This window comes from Henckelia pumila, chromosome 3 (assembly GCF_033568475.1).
Source record: "Henckelia pumila isolate YLH828 chromosome 3, ASM3356847v2, whole genome shotgun sequence".
NCBI classification, from domain to species: Eukaryota; Viridiplantae; Streptophyta; class Magnoliopsida; order Lamiales; family Gesneriaceae; genus Henckelia; species Henckelia pumila.
Genome location: NC_133122.1, coordinates 114,715,709 through 114,732,473, shown reverse-complemented (window position 1 = coordinate 114,732,473; position 16,765 = coordinate 114,715,709). Strand labels below are relative to the sequence as shown.

At 37.5% G+C, this 16,765-nt stretch overlaps 1 long non-coding RNA gene across 1 annotated transcript; it reads right to left on the bottom strand.

The window, feature by feature from the left end:
* Nucleotides 1-4,868: 4,868 nt before the first annotated feature.
* Nucleotides 4,869-7,260, bottom strand: LOC140893560 (uncharacterized). The gene is made up of 2 exons (XR_012153200.1): nucleotides 7,039-7,260; nucleotides 4,869-5,130 (listed from the first exon to the last, which is right to left on the bottom strand). It is a non-coding gene; the product is annotated as an uncharacterized lncRNA (long non-coding RNA).
* Between the last annotated feature and the right edge of the window lie 9,505 nt (nucleotides 7,261-16,765).

Genomic DNA, 16,765 nt, shown 5'->3' with positions numbered 1-16,765 from the left:
TCAAGTCATACATGCTAAAAATCATAGTCATTTCGAAATTTAAAAAGAAGCTAGGAGCAAATACATAATAGCTTGATTGAAAGCCCAAGAAAAGTCTACACTTGCCTTCCAATCTTTTACCAAGAGAATTCGAAAATAAAAGGGAGAAGAGGGCTGGACACAATCTAAACTCCAAGCTAAGCTCCTTGTGAAGCTTCTCCGGTGGTGTAGGCGGCGGTGGGAGGCGGCGCCGGCGGCTAGAGGTGGAAGAGAGGGGTTGGCCGAGAGGGAGCTCCAAGAAGAGAGGAAGGGGGCGGCTCTAGAGTTTAGGAGGGGATAGGGTTTTAATTTTTGTGTTATAAAATGTTTGAGTGAGAAATAATGAGAGTGAAAATGTGTGTGTAGTGTTTTAAAGTTGCTTTTGTACTATTAAAAGTACTACTTGTACTATTACAACTTTTTACCTCCAACTTTTTCACCTTTAAAAACTCCTAAGTTTAAAATTTTCAACTCTCAACATTTTTAATTAAAATTACACTAGCCCGGATTTAATAAAACCCTATTTTATGAAAAGTCTAGGAATAAATCCAAGAAAATAATAAATTTGCTTTTTGACCCCTTAAAAGTTTAAAATTTACATTTTTGGCCAAAATCCCCTTTTTCTTCTAACTTAAAATCTTAAAAAAAAAAACGAAAGTCTTGATAATATACCACCGAAGCCCACCATCGTCGCCTGCCGGGACATAAACTCACTAAACTAACAATTCAAGGCATTTTATTCAAATAAATCAAGCAATGATATCTTTAACTAAAACTTAACCAATTAACTTTAAGAAATTAAAAACATACATACTGAAAATAAATTTTAGGCATGAATATTTAAATCATGGAAATTCCAGGCACTACATAAACACTAACTTAGAAATTAAAATCAACAATTTAAATATTTTGATGTCGGAACAATAATTAAGATTTTTAAATAATAAGCAGAGCGATTAAAATAATTTAAACAAACTAGACAAACGATTAAAAGTCATTTAAATAAACGCACTAACGGCATAAAAACCTTTAAAATGATTTAGACAGATAACGACTTAAAAATAATTAAGCTAAACATTTAAAATCATTTAAATGAATAAACTAAGCAATTAAAATAATTTAAATAAGAAAGCTTAAATCTTTACAATACTTAAAACAAGTAAGCTGCACGATAAAAATCATTTGAATAAAGAAACTGAAACAATAAAAACATAACTCACATAAATAATTTAAATCAATTAAAATTAAAGATAATGATCTTAATATTTATTAAATTAATGAATGCGATTTAGTAGATTGGATTACAGGTACTACAATTCCTTCCCCCCTTAAATGGAATTTCGTCCTCGAAATTCAGGAAATTCTAACTAGGTCTGGACACGTACGACTAAGTAACATCAACTTTTCTATCTCTTCACTCACCTGAGTTGACACTAATAGCTTACTCTGCGCACTATGATGCTTATTGACATTTATATCCTCACGAATTGGACTAACTCCTACTGCAATATAAAATTTACATTTCTTACCTGTTTTCAAGTGGTCTTATCCTCGAGAAAAATTCTATCATTCCTCAAATCTACTTTCGATCCAAATATACAAACTTAAAAGCGTCATCTTACTACAACTGATAAGTTCTCCATCTTACAAATTCTTAGATCTTTAAGTTATTGCACAACTTACATCTGCTAACCTTAATCCCTACGTCAGAATTCCAAGCAATAGAGTTCATATAACCCATAAATAAATTATGTCGACTTCTACTAAACTTAAAAACTTTCTAACAACGAAGCTATGCATAATGTCTATTTACTAAGTAGACTTAACTTACATGATATACAATTCGAACTCTTAAGGAATTCTCAAGTTCCCAAAATACTTAGCGACTAAACACTAAAATTTTCTAAATAGGATAGCTTAGGGACTATACAATTCTATCTCATTAGACCTTAGGATATGATATGAATTTTACCCATACTTCCCCAACATCGATACATGAAACCTGTCAGGTATCACTAACAACTCTGTGCCATCTCAAAAGATAAAACAAATTACCTATCTCCTCAACAACTGCATAAGTACCGACAATCAAGCTAATTTCCTTATATTCCCAAATCAACAATATTACGAAACGATACCTTCAAGAACAACTTAACATCCAATTTTTAAATTCTACAGGTCTACGCCGCTTGTTAGCAATGATTTACTTAATGCTATTGGACTATGCTCAATCCCTTATTAGTTACCAAACTCACAACGCTTAAAGGGATGATTAAAGTTCTCTTAAGCAACGACTCTAGTTCGGTTAACCTTCAAGTGGAAAATAGTGACTCTCCTCATCTTAGGATCGATTGGCCCATTCCTGTAAACAAATCTAATCTAATCCTTGAAAAGGTAATATAACCTTAAAATCCACTGTTGTTCAATTCCCATGGTAATAGCCGTTAACATATAGAATCCAAATAGATGCCTAAACAGATCCCAATTATCCATTCATCAATTTACACGTTCACCTCTAGCCTCTTTGATTATACCGAAAGTTCAACTCTGATTAAGATTTCCGAATAGATTTATCCACCTTTTCTATCCCAGACGCGACGACTAAGAAATCTATATTTATCTTTGAAGACAAAACATACCACAAATTATAATCCACTTATTGGGTTAGACGGTCCCTAAGTACCAAATAATTCTTATACATCACCGGAAGACATATCTCAAATTTCTATTTCAATTTGACAGCATGTTTGAAAATCCAAAATTCTCCAAATTCTTATATGTACAACCTGAATTCAAATTTCAAGAACTTAGCATACCACTGGACACCTCGAAGGGTTTCTCAATTTCCTTAGTACTTCACCGAGAAATAAATCTACATCTTATCCAGAAAATAAAACTACTTGAAAATTCTATTCATCCTTCTACCTCCAAGGTTGGTGCAATAGTCTTATCAGTTGACATTCACAAGATCTTAGAACGCTAATATAAAGTACCCAAAAGTATTCTAGGAATAGCTCTATTTTCCTTCAATGTTCTAAATCATAGTCAGGTTATTATCACACCCAATCTGTTTACCAAAAATCGTCTGTTCACTCTTAATGATCCTGACAAAAATTTAAGCAACACATTCAATTAATTCACTAACTAGCAGTCTTCCTGCTAGGATTTGATATAATTGATAATCAACATTCCTCGTAACGCAGCTGCAACTTAGGATTTTATCAAGCACTATTACTAAATTCCAACAGTCTAAACTCTCACTATGCGGTTACGAGTCGATTTTTCTATTCAAGAAGTCGGAATGATAACCGAAAGTGTGATCCACTCAACTAATTCGCCGTGATGGATCATGAAAGGAAATAAATACACATGTAATGCTGCTTAATACGAAACAAAATAATGCAAGCATTACAAAGAAGCGAGCTGAAGAATACCAATCTGGATAAGTGAAAACAACTCACTCATAATTCAAGTCTAGAGATGAATGAATAATAATGGAGGCTCCATGAATAATAAATATGAGCCAACAAGATAACAAATCTAGTGATAACTCATCAAGAGTAATGGCATCATGCTCAAACAATCAAAGCACAATCAAGGGTAGACAGTGTGACTTCAATCGAGAGTAGTCCACACAAATCAATAATTAGGGAAACAACGGTACAAAGACATATTCAGGAGTCAACCACACAACGCAAGTAGATCACCAATAAAAATACAAAGTGATGCTTACTCGCATCAACATGTGTGGTTCTAGTACTGGAGAAAATTTCAAGAAATGTGAAATACGAACATGGTCTTATTAAAAGTTCAACCAATGTCAAAGTAGTAGAATATAAAGTTGACTGACGTCATACGATTTCATAAATGCACAAAGGAAGTGCAGAGAGATTTTGGATACTCAAAAGTAGATGTTGCGATGGATATGAGCACAAAAGAAGAAAAAGAATTAATGATCGAAATAGTAGTTCGCATAATCGAAAGACTCATTAGTAACCGATTCACTATTCCCCAAAAACATAATTGCCGCAAAAGAACAAAAGAAAACTCAAACTATCCATAAAAATATAAAACGAAGTGCGTATCCAAAGTCTTTGCACAGATTCGAATCAATAACTTAACTGGCCAAAACATACGTCTTATCAAATTCTAAACAAACTATGCACTTAGTTGCATCCGACTTGAATCCAATATAAGAAAACAACCTACATCAGTAATACACAATTACTATCTCTTAATGCGCAAGTTAAATATTTCTGACAAACTCCTACAACTCATCAAAATTGCTAACACTACTGAATAACTCAAACAACAACCACGTAATGTCCAAAATTGGAAGGAATATTGGTACACCCACTTCGTTTAACTTGAATTCGCATGCTATAAAAATATAGGCAGTCAAATAGTACACTTTAACTAATAAAGAAATTTTAAATAATAAAACATTGAGCTACACATTTAAATAAATTAAACATCTAATTTGAAAATATTTTAAAAAGGATGACATCAAAACATTTAAAGTAATAACTCAAATGCGTCTAACATATAAAATTACTTAAAACTTACAGACTTTGAGGCGAGATCCCCTGAGTTTCGGCAACCGGCAGTAGGCTCAGCCCAAACCAAGACCGTGCTCTGATACCAACTGAAACAACCCTAACCTCTATGATTTATTTAATTTAAAGAAAATTACGGATTTATAAAAATTTTTCCATGACTTGTTTGCAAAGCAAACAAGCCATCATAACCCAGGCAGCAGTTCAAGTAAGGTAAAGAAACTGACGTAAAACTTAAGTGCGTTAAACATAAACATGCAATCCTAGTAACCACCTCCCGGTTACAGCATAAAGTAAACTAAGGAATTTAAAAGAGTGCGTTAAACATAAACATGCATAGGTGATGGCATACTACAAATCATCAACTGTAGCACAGGGAATACACATCCTGGCTAAAAACACTGTAAGTACTCAAATAACTCTTCATTATTACATAACAGAGTAAATATGCGGAAAACTTAAACATGCAATAGCGACGGTCATTGGGCTTCGCACTACCAGTGGCCTCAACCCAGTGGATCCTGCCCCTCCATCGCCTCAACATAAAACTCATCACCTGCAATCAAACAAGCGTAGTGAGTCTAAAGACTCAACAAGCATAAACAGTTGAATATCAAGGTTTAAAAATAGATGATGCTTTACTCAAACTATGATACTTAGTATACTTTTGAACTTTAACTGTAAATATGCATGAAACTAGAGTGTATAGGAAACATGCATTGATGAACTCACGCTATAGAAGACTTTCAACTTTCCTGACATAAACCTCATGCTTTACTTAACCTCATACTTTTCTTAACCTCATGCATGACTGACTGACATCAATGTAAGACGAGTAAAACTGAAACTTTAAACTTTAACTTTTAAACTTCTCTTTTCTTTTTCCTCTTAGAAATCAGTTCCTTGATTTGTGACCCTCTGTTTCGATCATGATCATGGCTGCAGTGCACTATGCCGACAAAACGACGAGATTTCTCCCGACGAAGTTAACCCCTCTGTGGCAAGGAGACCGAGATTGCTCCCGATCCCACATTGCCCCTCTATGACAAGGAGACCGAGATTGCTCCCGATCCCACATTGCCCCTCTGTGGGTAGGGTAGACAAGATGTCTCTTGCTCCCTACCTAAACCTCTGTAACCTCTTGGTGAGTAGACCGAGGCATCCCCCGGCCTAACAACACCCCTCTTTGTCACAAACAAATCACATCATTCAAAAACATTTACTTTCTTTTCCTTTTCATTCATTAAGACTCGACTCACACCTTTTTAATCATGCATACATGAAAAGACCTCCTTTCACTTTATTTTTCTCAAGAACATGCCATATGCACACGAACATGCAACCTTTAAGATATGAGACTCAACTCAATTATGCTTTGGCATGCAAGACTCAAAGAGACTTTCTTTAAATTTTTCTTTGGCATCAAGAATAAGACTCACACACATGAACGTGCAACTTCAAGAATGAGACTCGACTCCATTGCATGTGAGAACGATGAGCGAGTGGCTGCCCCTAACCCTCAAGGCTTTACTCTTTTGCCAAAGTCCTAACTTTTCAACTTAGACCGAGCAAGAAAACTGAAAAACCCTTTTTCTCACTCATGCCTTAACCAAAACCCGTCCCGCTTGAACCGACACATTCCTAACTCTTAAAATTTACCATATGACCAGGTTTCAACTTCCTTTGACCTCTTATACAAAATGCCAAACAACCCATCCCGGACAGCCCACTTTTGACTATAAATTTCTGCACCGACACTTAAACTTCAAAAATTCATAACTTATTGAATACTTATCCGAATTAAGCCCATTTTATACCGACACGACCACAACGTCATGAACTAAACTTAGGACAAAACAGAATCGACACAGACCTCGACCAGGAAACTGCCCTGCCCCGAATTCAGACTGCCCTGTCCAAACTAGACACCTCAAATGCCCTACTAGTTTGTGAAACCTTCACCAATCATGCACCCTTGCTTCTAAGACCACTCCAATCCATCAAACACACTTAAAACCATCTCTTAGGACTTACATCAAACACTTGGGCAGCCCACTTCTTCACTTCGACATCACATATCAAAATTTACATGATTTTGCACCAAAAAGTGGCAACCTCAAGAGCAAACAATCAAGACCAATGCAATACATCAAAATGCTTCAAACACACTTCATTTCCATCCCTTACACATGTAAATTTTCGAAAATAGGGCACACCAATTTCTGGAAATTCGAAATTTACTTCATGCATGCAAAATGACTTAAGCTTTCCAACACAACTCACCATTTATCAACTTAAAACTCAATCTAATGCATAAATTCGAAAATCCCACATAAAAATCTAAAATTCCAGAAATGTATCAAGTCATACATGCTAAAAATCATAGTCATTTCGAAATTTAAAAAGAAGCTAGGAGCAAATACATAATAGCTTGATTGAAAGCCCAAGAAAAGTCTACACTTGCCTTCCAATCTTTTACCAAGAGAATTCGAAAATAAAAGGGAGAAGAGGGCTGGACACAATCTAAACTCCAAGCTAAGCTCCTTGTGAAGCTTCTCCGGTGGTGTAGGCGGCGGTGGGAGGCGGCGCCGGCGGCTAGAGGTGGAAGAGAGGGGTTGGCCGAGAGGGAGCTCCAAGAAGAGAGGAAGGGGGCGGCTCTAGAGTTTAGGAGGGGATAGGGTTTTAATTTTTGTGTTATAAAATGTTTGAGTGAGAAATAATGAGAGTGAAAATGTGTGTGTAGTGTTTTAAAGTTGCTTTTGTACTATTAAAAGTACTACTTGTACTATTACAACTTTTTACCTCCAACTTTTTCACCTTTAAAAACTCCTAAGTTTAAAATTTTCAACTCTCAACATTTTTAATTAAAATTACACTAGCCCGGATTTAATAAAACCCTATTTTATGAAAAGTCTAGGAATAAATCCAAGAAAATAATAAATTTGCTTTTTGACCCCTTAAAAGTTTAAAATTTACATTTTTGGCCAAAATCCCCTTTTTCTTCTAACTTAAAATCTTTAAAAAAAAACGAAAGTCTTGATAATATACCACCGAAGCCCACCATCGTCGCCTGCCGGGACAGAAACTCACTAAACTAACAATTCAAGGCATTTTATTCAAATAAATCAAGCAATGATATCTTTAACTAAAACTTAACCAATTAACTTTATGAAATTAAAAACATACATACTGAAAATAAATTTTAGGCATGAATATTTAAATCATGGAAATTCCAGGCACTACATAAACACTAACTTAGAAATTAAAATCAACAATTTAAATATTTTGATGTCGGAACAATAATTAAGATTTTTAAATAATAAGCAGAGCGATTAAAATAATTTAAACAAACTAGACAAACGATTAAAAGTCATTTAAATAAACGCACTAACGGCATAAAAACCTTTAAAATGATTTAGACAGATAACGACTTAAAAATAATTAAGCTAAACATTTAAAATCATTTAAATGAATAAACTAAGCAATTAAAATAATTTAAATAAGAAATCTTAAATCTTTACAATACTTAAAACAAGTAAGCTGCACGATAAAAATCATTTGAATAAAGAAACTGAAACAATAAAAACATAACTCACATAAATAATTTAAATCAATTAAAATTAAAGATAATGATCTTAATATTTATTAAATTAATGAATGCGATTTAGTAGATTGGATTACAGGTACTACACCCATTCTCTTTTAGATAGTCCAAAAACTCGGTACTCAAGTATTCTCCACCTCGATCCGATCAAAGTGCTTTAATACTTTTACCTAGCTTGTTTTCTACTTCAGCCTTGAATTCTTTGAACTTTTCAAATGCTTCAGACTTATATTTCATTAAATATAAATACCCATACCTTGAATAATCATCAGTAAAGGTAATGAAGTAGGTGTGGCCATATTGAGTCCCAACTCTAAATGGACCACAAACATCTGTATGGATCAAATCCAACAGATTTTGACTATGCTCAGGTTTCCCCTTAAAAGGAGATTTAGTCATTTTTCCTTTTAGGCAGGATTCACAAGTAGGTAGAGAGTTAATATCAGACATATCAAACATGCCCTCTCCCACTAGCTTATTCATCCTCCTTGAGGAAATATGACCTAGCCTAGCGTGCCAAAGGTTTGCCGGGTTTTGGCTATCGATTTTCCTTTTGTTTGTTGTTGCCGGTTTATCAACATAATTTATTGGAACGTCTTTTAGTTTTAAGTTGTATAGATCGTTTTCAAGTTGTCCATTTCCAATCAAACATTCATTCTTGTAAATATTGCAAATCCCATTCACAAAATTGCAAGAATAACCATCTCTATCAAGCATAGGAACAGAAATAATGTTTTTAATCAAATCCGGAACAAATAAAACATCTCTTAAAAGTAACTTAAAACCGTTCTGCAAAATTAAATAAACATCTCCCACGGCTTTTGCTTCAACTCTGGAACCATTTCCGAGCCTCAGCTGGGTCTCACCCATTCTAAGCCTGCGACTTCTTGTCATCACCTGCAAATCATTGCAAATGTGAGATCCACATCCGGTATCCAATACCCAAGAAGTAGTATTAAGTGAAACATTTATTTCAATATAGAACATACCCTTTGCAGTTCGCAACTGCTCTAGATATTCCTTGCAGTTACGCTTCCAATGACCGGGCTTCTTGCAGTAATGGCAAACATCCTTGGATTTTTCCATGTTTGAAGCCTTTGTCTTGTAATTCTTCTCGGGTTCGATTTTCTTGGGTGGGGCAGAACGTTTTTTACCCTTTGTACTTGGCCCCTTCTTAGCAGAAGAAGAGGAGCCCACCAAGAAAGCCGGTTTATCCTTCTTTAATGTGGATTCATATGTCACAAGCATATTGACCATCTCTTGAAGGGAGGCCTCTATCTTGTTCATATTGAAATTTACCACAAATCCGTCAAACGAAGAAGGAAGGGACAGAAGTAGTAAGTCCACGTTGAGTTCATGCTCCAACACCAAATCAAGGGTTACCAACTTCTGTATGAGCCAAATCACTCGTACCCCATGATCACGGACCGAAGTCCCTTCACGCATGCGACACGTCATTAGCTCCTTTACAGTAGCGAACCTTTCAGCCCTCGATTGAGCCCCAAAAAGTTCCTTGAGTTGAACGTGAATGTCAGCAGCATTCACGGTGTCCTCAAATCGCCTCTGGAGTTCATCAGACATCGAGGCTTGCACAGAGCATTTGGTCTTGATATCATGGTCCCACCATGTATCAAGCTTGGCTAACTCCTCCGGACTTACGTCAGCTGGTGCTTCCTTCGGAGGAGATTTTTCTAACACGTAGAGCATCTTCTCCGAAGTCAAGACAATCTTCAACTTACGGAACCATTCCATATAGTTTGCGCCAGTCAACTTATTTTGTTCGAAGATCGAGAAAAGTGGATTACGCGAATTCATCTTATGAAATACTGAAAAGAAACAGACAAATATCAGTGATTGTTTAAGCAATTTACTAAGACATAAAATAGGCGAAATTTATTTTATGAATCTCACTCCCACTATTTTAACGATTTCACTACCCTCTAGTGAAAACGGGAAACTGTTTTCCTTAGTGAGAACATGGAGTCCAATTGACAATCTATGGTCCCGAATAATATCAGCCAACCATAATTTTCAAAAGGTAGAGCCCAATTGCTTCCAAAGCAACCTCCATGTTTTTTACCTCATGTCCAATAAGGGCCCAATAATATGGCGTCGTTTATTGTGACATGTCAAGATGACCCATCAATATTAAGTTGTGATGGACGGTCGCCATGTGGATCCCCCAATAATATGAGCCGATCCCATGGGAGTTCCACCCAACTTACAACATGTGTAGATCCAATGTACAGCTTTCCGACGAATGGGCCCCCCCAATAATATGAGTCGGACCGTATCCGCGGGTAGCATCTCATACATTGATCGTTGATGGAAGGTAGGAACATTTAAACAAATTTAAATTTCCTTTATTTATCTTGATATCAATTTTAAATCATATTTAAAATGAGGGATTTTAATTATGAAAATTTGTCTCATCATTTTTAAAATTTTGTATGCTTGCCGGATTCACACAATTATGTCTAAAACATGCATACAACAATAATATCACATATTATATAGGATGATCGATTCCATTTCTAATCGACCCGTGGTTGCCAATCACGAGTCTTAGTCCAATCCTAGGTAATATGCAGTATGCAATGCAATCCTATTACATTGTGCTTCCAATTTACATTTCTTCGTCTTTATTGTCTGCTGGGCCCACCTCCGTCTTCAAATCTTCATCTCCCACTAAATCTAATGTATTTACAATAAATAACAATGACAAGTAGGGGATACATTTTCAAGGGGTGGGAACGGGCCATAAACCAAGCCCACTTTTATTGCATATGACATTCATATTGGGCCATAAACCAGGCCCATTAATAAAACCAACAACAATAAAACAAATGTAAATTCCTAACATACACCTACAAAATTGGTCATGGCAATCGATCATCCTTATCCAATAACATTTAATTCAAAATTAATTTATTGGATAACATGCAATGACAATTTAAATTTAAAAGGATAAAATCATATTTCATACATAAAATCTTATTTTACATACAAAATCATATTTTATCTTTTTATCAAATAAAATCATATTTTATCTATAAAATCCAATTTTATACATAAAATCATATTTTACTCAATATATCCATAAGATCATATCTTATCATCAATTGTACTAAAATAATTAATTTCAAAATTCAATTTAAGGATAAAATATTAAAATTTTCCAAAAATTCAAATTTATCCAAAAATCAATTTTAAAATTTCCGGACTCGAACAATTCGATCCGACGCCTCGTGAACCAATCAAAACAATTTTCGATCGGACCAAAAATAGAATTTTAACATATTAAAATTTAATTTAAAAATTAAAAATAATTTTTCCCGCAAGCCACCCGGGACATTCCCGGGCTGCCCGTGCCCTAATGTGGTCGGGCCGGGCAGCTCGGCTGCCCTGCGCAGCGATCAGATCAATTAGGATTGATACCCGGTGCAGCGGAAGTTTAAAATTTTTGTATGGAACGATTCCATAATAGGTATCAACCTTACGATTAAATTGTGTGTGTAAAAATTAAATAACAATTATATAATTTTTACCTTTAATCTCGAATCGAGATTTTGGACACCAACAGATTTCTCTGCTCTCGTTGTATATCCCTGGAACTGATGGACGAACTGTTCTTCAATCAGGTCCACGAACGGATATTTAATCCCTCTGATAGATTGCACTAGAAAATCTATCAGAAGTTTCTACGAAGAGATTAACGAATTTGATCCGTTAAACCAGACTGTAATTCAAAATCACAGGCTGGATTTCTTTTCGAGCAAAGGGAGAGGGGCCGGCCACCTTTTAGAAAATTAACTAGGGTTTTCGAAAATTCTTGTGACCTGTTGTGTGTAATTTCTGTACTGCAATAACTTATTTATAATGTAGGCCACTAACATCTTAGAGCCCATTTGTAGTGACCCATCTCGGATCCACTATCTAATCAGAGTTAAGAGCATAATTAAGCATGCATTAAATAAATCGCTGCGGAAGTCTTAAATATAAAAAGACCGGCGGAATACAACCGGCTAAACAAACTCGATTATACAACCCAATCGAATTTAAATAAAACCTACAGCTAATCCTGCTGTCTTCAAGGTCACTGGCTACTCCAGACTCCTGGTGCTCAATCCTGCACCTACACCTGCCCCGTCGAATAGGGTATCCAAATATACAGAAAATACTGGACATGAGCTCTAAGCTCAATACGAAAGCACGGATAAACATACAAATATGATGCATGCAAATGACAGGGTATCCATATCTGGGATAACTGTATACAAACTACTCAGACTGGCGCCTGGGATATAAGCTCGTCACATCGGGGTAGCTAACCACTGTGTGCGACCACTCATTCCCGAATCACAGACGCGGACCACGGAGTCCTTCCGGTATCAGTACCTAGGGGTACTCGATATCAAACGTCCTAACAGGGCTGAGCAACCCTAACTGGCTCATCTCGAAAGGTATACAGATGTACAGGCACAAGATGATATGCACATGCCGCATAACAATAATAACATGCAAACACATAAATGCAACATATAAGCATGCATATCCGCTGGCAATCTCAGTCAGTACTTACGTACCTTTCTAAGGTAGTCCTAGTAGTCCCACTCTAGGTTCCAAGCCTATCATCAAGTCTACAATGCAAATACCCATGCATCATTCAATAAGCTCTAAAAGCCTTAACTAAGCTATTGCATACTCCTAAATAATTTAAGGAGACCATAGCTATACCTGCGTCCGTCGTTAGCCCACTGATGGCGACTATCCCGCAACTAGGGGCACACCCCTGCTGCAGCTCCACAGCCTCGAGCACTACTCCGCTACACGAGCGCTGCTCCGCTACTCGAGCACCGCTCCGCTACTATGTCAAACACTGTCTGACTATACTAAAATATATTCCCTACTCCAACTCTAAAATAAGAGTACCCAAAGCCCTAAAATAGAGCTACTAGGCGAAGGAGAGGAACTCGGAACTGGCAAGAAATGAGGAGCTCGGACCTCATATTTATAGGCATCGATCGGAAGCTCCGTTCCTCGATCGGAAGCTCCGTTCGTTTAGATCGGAAGCTCCGTTCCCCGATCGGAAGTTCCGTTCGCTACGTGTCAATTCGGTCCACATGCAACCACACACCTGTCATCGACAGCCATCGGAAGCTCCGATCCTGATCGGACGTTCCGATCTCCCTGCTTCCGATGTGGTTCCGAACTCACCAAGATCGGAGGCTCCAATCCTGGATCGGTGGTTCCGATCCCACTCGAGTCATGAAACCCTCTAAGACATTTTCGAGTGTCCTGGATCCATTTCTGGAATCCGTTAACCCTTCTAGAATTTCCTCAATCATGTTTCACTTAATCCCGACATGATTATACGATTTAATTACTCATTACTCATTAGTTTTGGATACGGGCCACTACACTATTAGTCATAAGTTCAAGCCCGACAAGCAAAGCCCGCATGTTCAGAAATTAATATAAAATTCATCGTGACTCCGATTGATAAACCGATTTCACCAATGTGCACAGAAACCATTTCTGCACCTTTTAAAGTCAAGATAAATTTTTCTGAATCCGAATTCAGTGATTTCCCAAAATGACCATCCCTATGTCATTTTAGGAAATCTTACTCCTCTACTCTTAAATAAGAAGTCCAACTTCTTCGTTCATTAAATTTAACTCTTTAAATTTAACTATCTCAACGGGGATTAAAAATCCATTACACTGTGTGACCCTCAATGGTTCAGGGATACAGCTAGCCGTGGGCTCACAACTCCTTGTGACTCGGAACAACAATTTCCGACTTGCCCATCGAATCATGGTAAGAGCGTCTAGCAACATCGCCCCATGATTCCCTAGGTATCACTGATAGTGCCTACAAGAACCAATAGATTTTGGTTAGCGTACAGTACGGTCCCTTCATCCATATATCCCGATCGAATCAACAACCATTGGTATATCGAGAGTCGCTCGAGATTCGATAACTATGCAATACATCTTGAAGATCAAATAGTGACATCGCATGTGCTACTAAGAAACCATTTCTTAAATCACATCATGTACTCTGGCCAGAGATTCGTCACACTAATATCTCCTCAGATCGCATAGGATATCCACACTCGCAAGCATGTGGTGAATCCTTGACAACAAAGCATCGACTCCTATATGTGTTGTAACTGTACCCAATCCCGACACCTGATGACCCCAATAGAGTCGGTAAACGAGTCAAAGCACAGTACTAGCATATAGAGTCTCAATGATGTTTCAAGTAGTAAGGACTAATGGTGTACAACCAAAACCGCGGACTTTATCCACTCGATAAGTGATAACCACTTGGAAAGTCCGGATAGGGTAGTTCGATCATTCATCATATGAATATCCATTTGCATGCTTCGAACATCTGTATGTTCCTTACCAATGAAACGTGGTACTCTGCATCGCAAATGCTAGTCTCAAACTCGAGCGATCCTTATCCTTATTATCGGACGGCTCAATCGACTAGGAACAGTTTAGAATATACAGTGACTATAAGATATGTTTCATGATAGACATCTCCATGTTCTACCACATCTTACATACACTATAGTATATTCAAGGTCTTTATCAAAACAACAATAGTATATCACAATATAACAATATGAAGAAAGATAAAGTCATTGCCATTAATAAAAGTGTAAATAATATTAAACAAAAGATTGTTTATACAAAGAGTCATCAAAGCCCTTAGCCACAAGTTGGCTCACCGGGCACCCACTCTTTCACTTGCCAACTCCCGGACCAAGCCTAGGAAGGCTGGAAATTGCCCTAACACTCAAAAGTCGAGAGAAGAATTTGGAAATGGTGTGAGAAAGTGGCCCTCGGAACCCATATTTATAGGGTACAATCGGACGGTTTGATCGGCCAGATCGGACGGTATGATCTGCATGATTGGCCACATGGCGTGATCTCGTTGACATCTGTCCGCTAGCAGAACGAACTATCTGATCTCTCCATCGGAAGCTACGATCTCTGCCACGTGTCAGCTCCAACTTGCCACCTCACAGGGAGAGATCGGACGCTCCGATCCTGTCCGAGTTAATTTTCAATTTAGATCCTTAATAAATTTCTTAATCACGTTAAAGTCCCTTAATCTTGTAAATGGAACCCTGCTACTACAAGTTATGACAACACCAAGCGTAGACCATTGAATTTCGAGGCGAGAAAGCATGTTTTCCTGCGAGTATCGCCTTTTCGGAAGGTGATGAGATTCGGTCTAAAGGGCAAGGTAGCGCCTAGATTCATTGGTTCGTTCGAGATACTAGAGAAGATTGGAGATGTGGCTTACCATTTGGAGTTACCACCGTATCTCTCAGGTATTCACAATGTGTTTCACCTATCGTTACTTCGTCAGTATATTGCAGATTAGTCGCACATCCTATATCCGACAGAGGTCCAGCTAGAGAACTATTTTTCGTTCGTGGGGAGACCGCATAGAATTCTCTATAGAAAGGAAAAAGTACTTTGGAATAAACACATTCCTCTCGTTATGGTTCACTGGCAGCGCCGAGGCACAAAGAAAGCGACTTGGGAGTTAGAAAGTCGTATGCGTTCCTAGCATCCGGAGTTTTTTTGAATGTATTTTTTTTCTTGGGAAGTATTTGTATTTGAAAATGCATTACTTAATAAGGTTGTTTCAGTGATTATTTTTCTGATTATCCTAACTTGGATTTCGAGGACGAAATCTCTTAAGTTTTGGAGAATGTAGTATCCCGACTCCTAATGTAAGACCTCGGTTCTAAACATCTAATCGAAGAGTACACAATCTAGAAAGCATTAAAAGCCGAGAACAATTTTTTTTTTTTTTAAAGGGGAGGCCGCGCGGCCGCGCACGACGCTCTGGCCGACGTGCGGCCGCGCCCTAGCAAGGCACGGGCGCGCATGGTGCCCTACCGGGGATGAAACAGGCTGCGTGGCGCGCTGCTACTGCTGCTAAAAACCAATCCCACGCACGACCAAAGCTCGGGGAGTGAATCAATAATCGCTCTAAGAACAAAATCATGCATTGGTACAAAATTCCAGCAACATACAATACAAGACTAATAGAGTTGTTCAACCGCTCAACATAATAGAACATGCATCGGTACTAGCTATTACAAGCCGGATACAAAACATAACCAGTTCTGATCACAAGGAAGACAAACTCCAATCTAAGTTCGAGTTCTAAACATGCTTCAAAACATAAACTAGATTGTCATGCTGATAAGACTTCTAAATCGAGTCCCACAACTAACTCTCCCTCTTGATGCTAACCAGGTCTCCGCTGACTTGATCCTGCCCCACCTGTTGCCAAGTACACATACAAAACAAAGCAACAGCCGGATAAACCGGTGAGAAAGATACTTCCAGTAAAAGCAATATAACAAGTAATACAATTAATAAACATGCTTTCAAGGCAATACGTAAACACTATCAACGTAATGAAATGCATGTCTTTAAATCGGGATATCAATTTTGATAAATGAGGGATTGCTACTTTGCTTTTGGGATCCCGAGGATGAGATCACGTGACGACTCACCGACTCTCCAAATCGAGGTGGTGCCACGTGTC